This window comes from Sinocyclocheilus rhinocerous, unplaced genomic scaffold (genome assembly GCF_001515625.1).
Source record: "Sinocyclocheilus rhinocerous isolate Xijiao unplaced genomic scaffold, SAMN03320098_v1.1 scaffold247, whole genome shotgun sequence".
In the NCBI taxonomy this organism is placed as follows: domain Eukaryota; kingdom Metazoa; phylum Chordata; class Actinopteri; order Cypriniformes; family Cyprinidae; genus Sinocyclocheilus; species Sinocyclocheilus rhinocerous.
Genome location: NW_015662919.1, coordinates 692,429 through 703,355, shown reverse-complemented (window position 1 = coordinate 703,355; position 10,927 = coordinate 692,429).

Here is a 10,927-nt window from a genome sequence, read left to right as displayed (position 1 = left end):
CATGTTTCCATGATGCTTCTAGGGTGTTGTGAGTGGTTGCCAAGGCGTTGCTATGCAGTTGCTAAAGTGTTCAGAGTTGTTGGTAGTGTGTTGCTATGCAGTTGCTAGTGTGTTCCAGGTTGCTTTCAGCATGTTGCTAAGTGGTTGCTAAGTTGTTCCTATTAGCTCAAGTCCTAAAGCCAGTTCACAACAAAAACGATAACTATAACCACAACCATAACGTTAACATTAAAAAAAACATGGTATCTTTGGAATCACTTCTAGAACAATCTTTTCCAGCTGATGAAAGATAAAAACATTGCCAATCAAAATGCAGACAATTTAAAGTGTGCAAGGATTTAAAGAGGTAGGTGACATAACTACAGCAAGCGCTTATAATAAACAGAATGCTAACATAGTTATCGTTCTTGGTGTGCCTTTGGAGCGCATGTCGCAGTTCTTCTAGTAATAGTGATAGTGATTTGTTCTCTGTCATCTCTTCTGTCTAGCGTGTTGGCTAAACGCCTCATCATGGCCGCCACAGCGCTGCCTTCAGTTCCCCTGATACATTATTTACATGTTCCCCTCACAGCGTGTCTCAGAGAATCAGGGCACGAGGAAACAGGAGCTCAGCTTGGGCCTCAGTTCCCTCGGCTGGGATAAAAATACAGAGCGGCTGGGGCGTGACAATGGGAAAACGGGGAGTCCTGCCCTCGCCATTAATCCCTCCTGACGCATCTCTTGAGGGCAAGGATTTGTTACAAGTCAATGCAGCACCTACAGTATGCAAAACAACATGGCCCGTCTCGGGATTTCAAAAGCAGATCGCGCTTAGCTGCGAGATGTGAAGACGGTTAAAATGAAAACCAGTGTTTATTTAACCTGGTGTTTACCTCTTCTGCTCTGAAACGTAACGACAGAAAGGAAGGGACAAGAAAAGAAGGGTTTCTCTGCGAGTTCCTGCCAAGATGTGTCAGATAAAACTGACAAGCGTTGACAGAGAGCAGGGCTTGAGTTTTATATAATCTCCTTCACTTTGAGGAGGAAGAAAAACATCTACGTCTTTAATGTTTTTGCTCAAGGCCTCGTCCCCGTGTGGAGCAGTCATTTAATCTGCCGCGCTGCACTTTTAGACACAGCTATGTAATGATCTGTCGGGGTGGATAAGCGTCAACAATGCAGCGACTCGAAGGGGGTGAGATGATTTTGAGGAGCCCCTACGGTCCGATTTAAAGTGGTGAATGGCATTCCTGCAGCGCCAATCCAGGCAGGAGACGTCGCAAATGTGTGCGCATGTTTACCTCAGATACTCTTTCAACCAATCAGCATGTCATGAAGGTTTCCGAAACACGACTCTGCATTTACCCTGACCTTCAAAGCATGTGGCACCTAGTTGACCTGAACTGAGTAGCACTCTTTAAACTGAAGTTCATGCTTGTTGCATGGATCAGGGGCTTAAAAATGGGGTAAAATAATAATAATAATAATGGTTTAAAGATAAATAAATAAAATTAAAATGAATAAAATTGTAATAATTTTAAAATGAATTAAATTTAAATATATTCAATTAACAAATGATTTAAATAAATGATACATAACAGTACAGCACAATATTAACAGAAAAAAATAAAAATCCATTCACATGCCATTAATGCTAAACCTGATGCAATATTTGATTTGGAGAAGATCCTCAGTGAATAATGACTTAAATTTCACTCGGTTTGTCACATTAACGCTGCGTTTCTCTTTTGCAAGTCACTTTGGATAAAATTATCTGCTAAAAGCATAACTGTAAAATGCATAAATGTAAATGAAGCTACAATGAGGGTATATAAACATAAATAATGACAAATTAAAATTTTGGGTGAACTGCTCCTTTAAAGGGGTCATATGATGTTGCTAAAAAGAACATTATTTTGTGTATTTGGTGTAATGAAATGTGTTTATGCGGTTTAAGGTTCAAAAAACACATTATTTTCCACATACTGTATATTATTGTTTCTCCTCTATGCCCCGCCTTCTGAAACGCGTCGATTTTTACAAAGCTCATCGGTCTGAAAAGCGAGGTGTGCTCTGATTGGCCAGCTATCCAGTGCATTGTGATTGGCCGAATTCCTCAAGCGTGTGACGGAAATGTGACTCCCCTCACCATACTGTGATGCCGTGTCCCAGCGCGACGAGACAAAAACATTAAAACCGATTATAAACGAGGCATTTGTTGCATCCAGTGGGGACATAATTACTGATTATAATGACTTATACTGTCTTTTTACGCATTGCGTTGCATCACGCCGCGTAAACATAAAACCATGTCTGCATTTGTGATCGGAGAAATGACAAACAACAAGCGCTACTCTACACTGCTCAGAACTCGCGTTTGAATCATCAGTGGCAAATTCTTTAAATATAAAAACGTACTTACAGGCTGTGAGTCAGAAGCGCCAGACTGTCCTTGCAAAGTTGGAACTGCCCAACTTTATAGAAACAGTCTTTGTGCACAGACGCATTGTAGGCAACACTCCAGGTTCAGGAAACAGTCCTCCATAAAATGCGCTGCACACATCTGAATATTTGGGTTGAACTGTTCTGGAACTATGTGGGGGCGTGTTAGAACGAGCCGTTTTAGGAGGGCGTGGACGACGAGTCTTAACTTTTATAAAGAATATCTTTCTCTTTGGGTTTGAGACTTTAGTCTTTGCAACTTCAGGGATCTTATCTATGCACAATCAGCTTGTAACACTCCAAAGAGAAAGGAAAAATTTAAATGGCATCATATGACCCCTTTAAATATTTTGAACAAGAATGCAGTAATTTCAGATCCATTTAACATCTATTACATGGAATTCTGCATATTTCCCTAAAAATGTGGAAAAGTTCTGATTTTGTCTAAATCCAGTGCACAAAACAGTAAAATGACTTGTCGTGATGGATCAGGTGGCACAGCTGTTAGCACTCCAAGCACGTACACCTCTCTTTATTTTTAGGAAGTGCCAAGGATTTTTCGCCTTCCCCCCTCTGTATTTTTCACAACGCATGACACAGGGCTTAAGACTGCTTTGGTAATTAAAATCCCCCCGCCGCCGCCCCTGCAACACGCAGCCATTATTATTAGCACAACTGCGACACGGTTTACATTTCCTCAGCGCCTGCTGGCATGACAGTGCTCCGCTTTCTCCTCGCTTGCACCATGATCCATTTCAGGCTGAATGCGCTCTCTCTCTCTCTCTCTCTCCCACTGGCACGTAGACACAGTTGGCATTGAGGGCTGAACGACAGCACATAGCAATGCATTTCTGATAGTCTGTGGTAATCTGGTGGCCTGTTTTGAAATGCATGCATTGTGATCAAGGCACATGCATATGGGTATAAGCTATATTTTCACAATGCATGCATGCATGCAAAAAAAAACAATTATTCACATGCAGAAAATCAACTCTTCAATTATTCAATGCATGCTACTGCAATGCACACACAAAGTACATTTCTCGTGGAGTTGCTTAACATAAACTAATAAAATAATGACAGTCATTTGTCAGAGAACTCCTTTAATCATGTCAGCCTACAGGTTCTGGTGGTAAACTAGTCAACACCATGAGGACTAGAGAGCCAGGGAGGTTATCAAAGAACCTGGAGCAACAGTGCCCCCTGTTGAAACTATTACAGACTCACAATCATACACGGTTGACAGGATTATAGTCTGTACAATCACCAGCTGTTTTTCTTTGGTCTAAAGTCATACACTCACATACACTCACACTCATATTAGAAAGATATGTTTTCAAATATAAACATAGGTGGTTCAAAATTCATGTTTTTTGGTATGGGTGTGTGCAGTTTACGTTGTAGAACAAAGTATGTTAAAGTTATGTTTACCACAAGCCTTATCATAAATTGAAAACCCCCATAGGCGAATTAGTCTTCTAGGTTCTGATGTCATACCTGCACCACTCCATTACCAAAAGCAACTACAACAGCAAATGCATTTTAACAATGCTGACATTGCATTAGGTTCCAGTGCCAGTAGCTTTGAACAAGAACAAAGCTTTCTCCATTGGCTGCAACACTACAAACCAGCTTCACAGCCTCTAATTGTCTTGTAAACTTACTGTTGGGGTCAGTAAGATTTTTTGAAAAGAAATTAATACTTTTATTTGTTTTGCTTTTACTTTGTTTGCCAAATATATTTAATAAGGAATTGTAAAATTTTCATTTGATTACATTTGCTTTTTTCATTGTGATTAGACATTTTTGATTATTAAAATGAAATTGAATTTGGGAACTATAAAACCATTAGAAAAAAATGAAACATTTCATAGGGCTGTAAAAATGTAATTTTTGTAATCAAACTTTTAATAAACTGTGGTTAATAGTATAATTTTAATGATTGCAATTAAGACATGCATATTGATTACTGAAATTTATGTTAACCGAATGGTATCGAGAAAAATTTAAATGGAAGTATAATTAAAACAGAAAATGATTCATATTGAGAAGTTACGATTTATTAACAATGATAAGCTAGATATATTTTGGAAAATATGGAAGCCTGTATTAGATCACTTAGGAATGTGATAACTTTATTTATTTACGCTGGTTTTTATACTGCATTATACCTTTGTAACTCTTAAATTTATTTACCTAAATATTATTATTTTGTTATTGTAGTATTTTTTGCATTTACTTTTTTTTTCTTTCTCTCTCACACCCTGTTGATGTTATCGATGCGATCTGTTTGGAACTCCTTTATTTTGTGCATCAGAGATGTTTATTTGTAACTACTAGTATACCGTACTATCGTTTTCTTTTTGGACCTTTGTTCTGGAAAAACAAATGTCATATTAAAAAACTAAATAAAGAATAAAAAAAAATAATTTAAAACAGAAAATGGAACAAAAATTAAAAAGGGAATTTGAGAAAAATAAAACACTTTACATGGCCTTGTAACCCTTAAATTGCATAAGTTTCATGATGTCAATTAATTAGGCAAGCTTTTTGATTACTTAAATTAGTTAACCATTAAATGAATTCCAGAAAAAATTAAAAATGGATTTCATTTTCATGGATTTGGGGAAAAAAATTAAATGGATTTCAATGGGCCCTATCACAGAAAAAAAAAATTACACTTTAAAATATATTCAAATAGAAACGTTATTTTAAATTGTAAAAAATATTTCATAACTGTTTTTACTGTATTTTTGATTAAATAAATGCAGCCTTGGTGCAGAAGACACTTCTTTCAAAAACATTTTAAAAATCAAATCAAATATAAACAACAATAATAAATTATGTAAAATTGTAAAGTATTTCACATCTTAATAATATTTGTTATACTGCTTTTAATTTATGCTAGCTTTTTAATCTATATAAAAAACTGAGGGTAAATCAATGACAGAATTTTCATTTTGGGTGCACTATCCCTTTAAAGCCCAAATGAAATCTCAGCAGCTTCCCTCTTAACACACTTTTCCCGTCTTATAAACGTAAGGAAGGGAGCAGCTTTGGTATGAGTGCATGAGTTCATGGAAAACACACCGTCTGTCATTATGTTTTTATTCGACGGTTCTTGGCTCTGGTTGCGTATTCATATTTTATTTTCTCTTTTAGAGAAGTATTTTCCAGTTCCTGTCTCTTGGCAGCACCGAGCGCCAGACTACACCTTCCAAACACAGTAAAAAAGTGAAAGAAAGAAACCAGCTGCAGACTTGGATAAAAATAATTAGGCCTGTATTTGTCTTCCAGCAGCGAAGCTTCCAAAGCGACCAAACCCTTTCCTGTGCTGCGGTCATTAGAAGCTCTCTGCTGCTTTACTGCTGGGTGAATGAAGCTTTAAGCAGCTGAACATGTTCCTCCAAAACAAAAACAAAACAAAAAAAATTATTAGGGCTCGAGTAAATATCACAACTTCTATTAATTCAGGCCAAACAGACACTCCCAAACTCTGGACTGCGTCTCATGTAATGAGGCCTAGGACTGGCAACATAAAGTTTGTCACATTTAACACTTTCTAATAGCCAAGAAATACCCATTCAAACAGAAAAAGATCTCCTGACTGACACTGATGACCATTCTGTAATGAATATCACCCTATGACATCATGACAGAGACCATGGACATTTCAAAGACAAACTCGGACACAAAAGCCACCAACAAAAACATGACATAGTTGTTTAAACTTCAGTTAGCCCACTGCAAGCAACTGCCACAAAACCACACCCACCAGCTTACAATGGGCTGTCAAAATTAACGTGACAATAATGCATTAACAGTTAAAAATAGCAACATTAAAGCAGGCTCTATTTGACCCTATGAACACCACAGTTCAAGCCAGGGTTGCCAGATCCGCAGTTTTTCTCTACACCCAATTTGTAGCGCCTTCCATCCAATAATCGCAAAGAGTTTTGTGCTTTCTTACTTCTGATAAGAAACAAAGTCTCAGCTTTCAAATTCTGTACATTCTGTCACGACATTCAAACAATGAATGCCATTATGATGACTTTAAATGTGACGTGACAGATCACTGTAGCGCCTCAGTTCAAGTGGCACATAAACCGATCATCTCTTCATATTTACTACTATTTATAGCACAGAATAAACATGAATGACCATCAGAAGGTATGTTGTTTAAACCGTGGAAAGACGTCAATACTTAGTTTGAGTTCAATGCCACAGACGTTAATCTACGTCTACACTCCTGTGTTATGATTGGTCAGATCGCCTGTCAATCAAACTCCCGGTGAAGGGTGAATTTACCGCCGATTTTTTTTTTTATCGCTGTGGGAAAAATGAATGGGAAAAATACTTCCAGACTTCAACTCGCTGTCCAATTTGTAAACATCCAGTAAAAGTTCTGATTTGATAAACTTTTAAACACTATTCATTTGTACACAAACAATGTATTCAGTGTAAACGACAGAATCAGGAGCAAAAGTACATAGCAATATAAAGCAAATAAAGATAAGACAGAGTTCACCACGGTTATACCACATTATAACCCAACCAGGCAAAACGCACTAACTACCCAGTGTAGCTGGAAAATGGCTTCAATACATTTTTAGGAAATTCTATTAAATTTTAGAAGATGATGTAAAACAGTGTAGAAATATGCAAAACAGGGAGCACCTTCAATCTCGGTCAACTCAATTTCTATAAAATCTGGAGTTTTTATGTTTTGCCTTTTAGGGTAGAATAATACATTTAGAAGATGATGTAAAACAGTGTAGAAATATGCAAAACAGGGAGCAGGGGGGGGGGAACTCTCAAATACATTTTTAAAATACATTTCACAGGCACAACTGATAGACAAACTGAACTATGCAGTTCCGATTGTGTATTTCCAGTTCATTTGCTACTAAAGGCCTTAAAACACATTCAAAGATCTGATGCCACTAACCTGATCAACTTCGGCAAATCCAGTGATTATATCCTCCTCAGAAGCGCTAATTGTGTCTCATAAATGTTGTTTCTTTTGCTCAAATAGCGTTAAAAAAGCTTATTTTTCAGGCTAGACCAGCCAGTGCGCATGCGCAGTCCTAAGCGTGCGTCTCAGAACGCTGTTTCTTTTATCGATCCTGAAGTATATATCGCTACTGATGCGATGTCGAAAGTATCGATACTCAAATAAAAAAATATAGATGCTAAGGATTTTTATTTACCAGTGATGTTGTTTATTTAACAACAAAAAATAAATAATAATAATGCGTACAATATGCATTGAATTTGACGAATAACCTATGTTAGCGAATAATTGTGTAGGATCGAACTATTTTCCTGCTCATCTGAACACACGCAAATGCTGCAAGACTGAATCAATCAATCACAGAGAGCGTTCAAACAGAGCTGAGTTTCCCAAAATCATCATAAGAAAGCATTGATGCTTTTGGGAACGGCTGCCCGGAACAATGCTTATCAGAGGACAGAAAAAAACATATATGTTTGAGTTATTTCACAATAAACAAACTGAAATTGTAGCCTACGTTTTGTGCAATTGCATGTATTTAAATTGAACGTTTAAAGTTCATATTGATCATGTTCTATTCTGTAATGTTAGTATAAATCATGCACTGTCAGAATAAAAAGGATGCACATGCACGCAACAGCCTTTCGCAGTCCCTTATGAAAATGAACCATGGTTTTACTAAAGTGACTGTAGTTCATTTCCATGGTTACCGCTACAGTAAACATTTTTAAACCATGTGTAAACAAAAATATAACCTAATAAGCTGCAATTAAGGCGTATTGAATGTTAAAATGCATTTCAAATATAAAGTTAAGTGGATATCATTACCCATTTTACTCTTAGCAGTAATTTAATAATTTAATACATTTCATAATTTAAAAGTTCAGTTTAGAAGTATCATATTGGTATCCATACTGGCCTTTATTGGTATTGTATTGAAAACAAAATAAGTGGTATGGCCCATCCCTACTGTTTCTATAGCAACCGGGACTTCTAACGGCAGCTGCAGTGACGCAATGTCTTTACCGATTAGCGATTGGCTCTTTTACTCAGAAGGCGGGGCTTCCTTCGACAGAGCGTTTCATTTTTCTTGATCGCAGACCTGGCAACCCTGCGTAGCTTGTCGGAAAATAGTTTTTATTTGATGAAAACTATTCAAAAATAACAAAAGCATATAACAAAACTACTAATACTAAAATTTAAAAATAAAATAATATATATTAGATGGAAAACATAACCTTAAAAAAAATAGAAACTGAAATAAAATACTTTTAAGCTAAATTGAAATATTGCAAAAACTAATAAAAAATAAAAAAGTACATAAAATGGCTAAAACCTGAACTAAATTCAACTGAAAAGTGATGAAAACTATTTAAAAATAACAAAAACATATAACAAAACTACTAATACTGAAATTAAAAATAAAATAATATATAGGCCTATTAGATGGAAAACAGCCTTAAAAAATACTAAAAAAATAAATAAAAAATTGAAACTGAAATAAAATATATAAGCTAAACTAAAATATTACGAAAACTAATAAAAAAAGTAAAAGTAATAAAAGTATACATAACAAAATGACTAAAACCCAAACTAAATTCAACTGAAAAGTAAACTAAAATTACTTAAGCTAAAAATGACTAAAAACTTAAATAAAACTAAATTAAACAGAAATATTTACAATAAAAACTAAAAAAATAACCATATAGCAAAATGACTAAAATTTGAAATATTACTAAATACTATAATATAAATAAACTACAATAACACTGGACCCCGAGAATGAGTTGTGTAACCTTAAACATGACAGATTCATGAGCATCCAGACCTCCTGACAGTGTGTGTTCATTTGCAAAACGTTTGAGGCCGAGAATAAAATTAGGCGTGTGTGGTGACGATACAAATCATTTGACACTGAACGAGTCTGATAAATGCTTCACTAAAATAGTCTGTACACTGTAAAAAATGACCGTGAATTTAACGGTAAAAGACTGTAAAAATGCTACAGTAAAAACCTGTTAAATGGTTAACGGTAAATTCCCCTGCTATATACGGTGAAAAACTGTATTAAACATTCCATGTATTGGACATTAATTTTACGGTAGTATTCTGTTTTTGGAAGTGAAAAAGGCTGTATAATTTACAGTGAATAACCGTAAACGCGTTTTTTTTGTTGAAATAACTATGTTTTTTCTATTTCAGTTTCATGTGTGTTACCATGATGGTGTTTAGTGTTTGTGTGAATGACACTGTGCACCTTCTATATATGTTATTATTTAAAAGCTGCTTGTGATGGGCTTTGGTTCATCATGTGACTTTCTCATCACCTCCTGCTTTTGGAGGTTATCAGTGTATTACAAAGCTACAAAACTGATTTTAGTACTTCAATAGGTTGGTATATTAACATTATATCAGTTAATGAAATTACGGTATTTAACTGTAAATTTAAGTTAAAACCGTAAAACCTAAAACGTTGATACCGTATTTTTTACAGTAAAATTCCGGCAACCACAGCTGCCGGTTTTTTACCGTAAATTGTACGGAATTTTTTTTTTACAGTGTAGGTTCCCTGCATTATGCAGCACAGCAGAGTCGAACCCACTGCCGTCTCCATTCATAAATCTGTCCACATAATTATTCCTGCAAAATCTGAGCGCAGTTAGACGCAGAGGGCATGTGTTTCTCCAGCAAACACTTCAACTATCCAGCAGTGCCAGATGAAGACGGTTTCAAACCCAAAACACATACACAGAGCAGATCAGATCACAACCTGCAGCCCATCAGAATGTTTCCGCTGGGAATTATCATCTGTGCTTAGAGAAACCACAGAGAAGCTTTATTCTAATTCAACTATATCCCAGTTTACAGTGAGAGAGAGAGAGAGAGAGAGAAAAACGCAGCACATTTCTATAACTATTAATCATTTATAAAACAATTGCTTGCATTTTCGGCTTTGTAAGTTTGTGTGACATTATTAACTAACTGCTGTAATGTGTTTTTCACTTTAATGAAAACTTTATGAATAACAAAAGCGCACGAGTACTAAAACTTAAAAATGAAAAGAGAAAAATTGCTTTCATTAAATGAAATAAAACCTAAATATTAGATGAAAATTGTAACTAATTATGGGTCAAAGACGTTAAGATGTCCGCATCAAAAAAAATGTACAAAAGTGATTATATGTCCATAGAAAGCACATTAAATGTAAGCAAAGTGTCTACTTTTAAGGTTTCAAACTAGTTTTTGGAGAATAAAATGTTAAAATTTGGTTGAAATAATGTTAGTCATTCAGTGTAACACAATATTTATGTAAAAATTCAAACAACATGCTTATTCTGACTTGTGCATATTAAAATATATATAAAAGAATAAGGGAGCATATTAAATTTTATTGTGTTTAAAATTAGTAAAAATTCTTACTGACAAGTGGGCAAAACCTAGGATAGTGGCAAATTTTAAAAATGTAAAATTACAACTAATTAGTATTTGGGG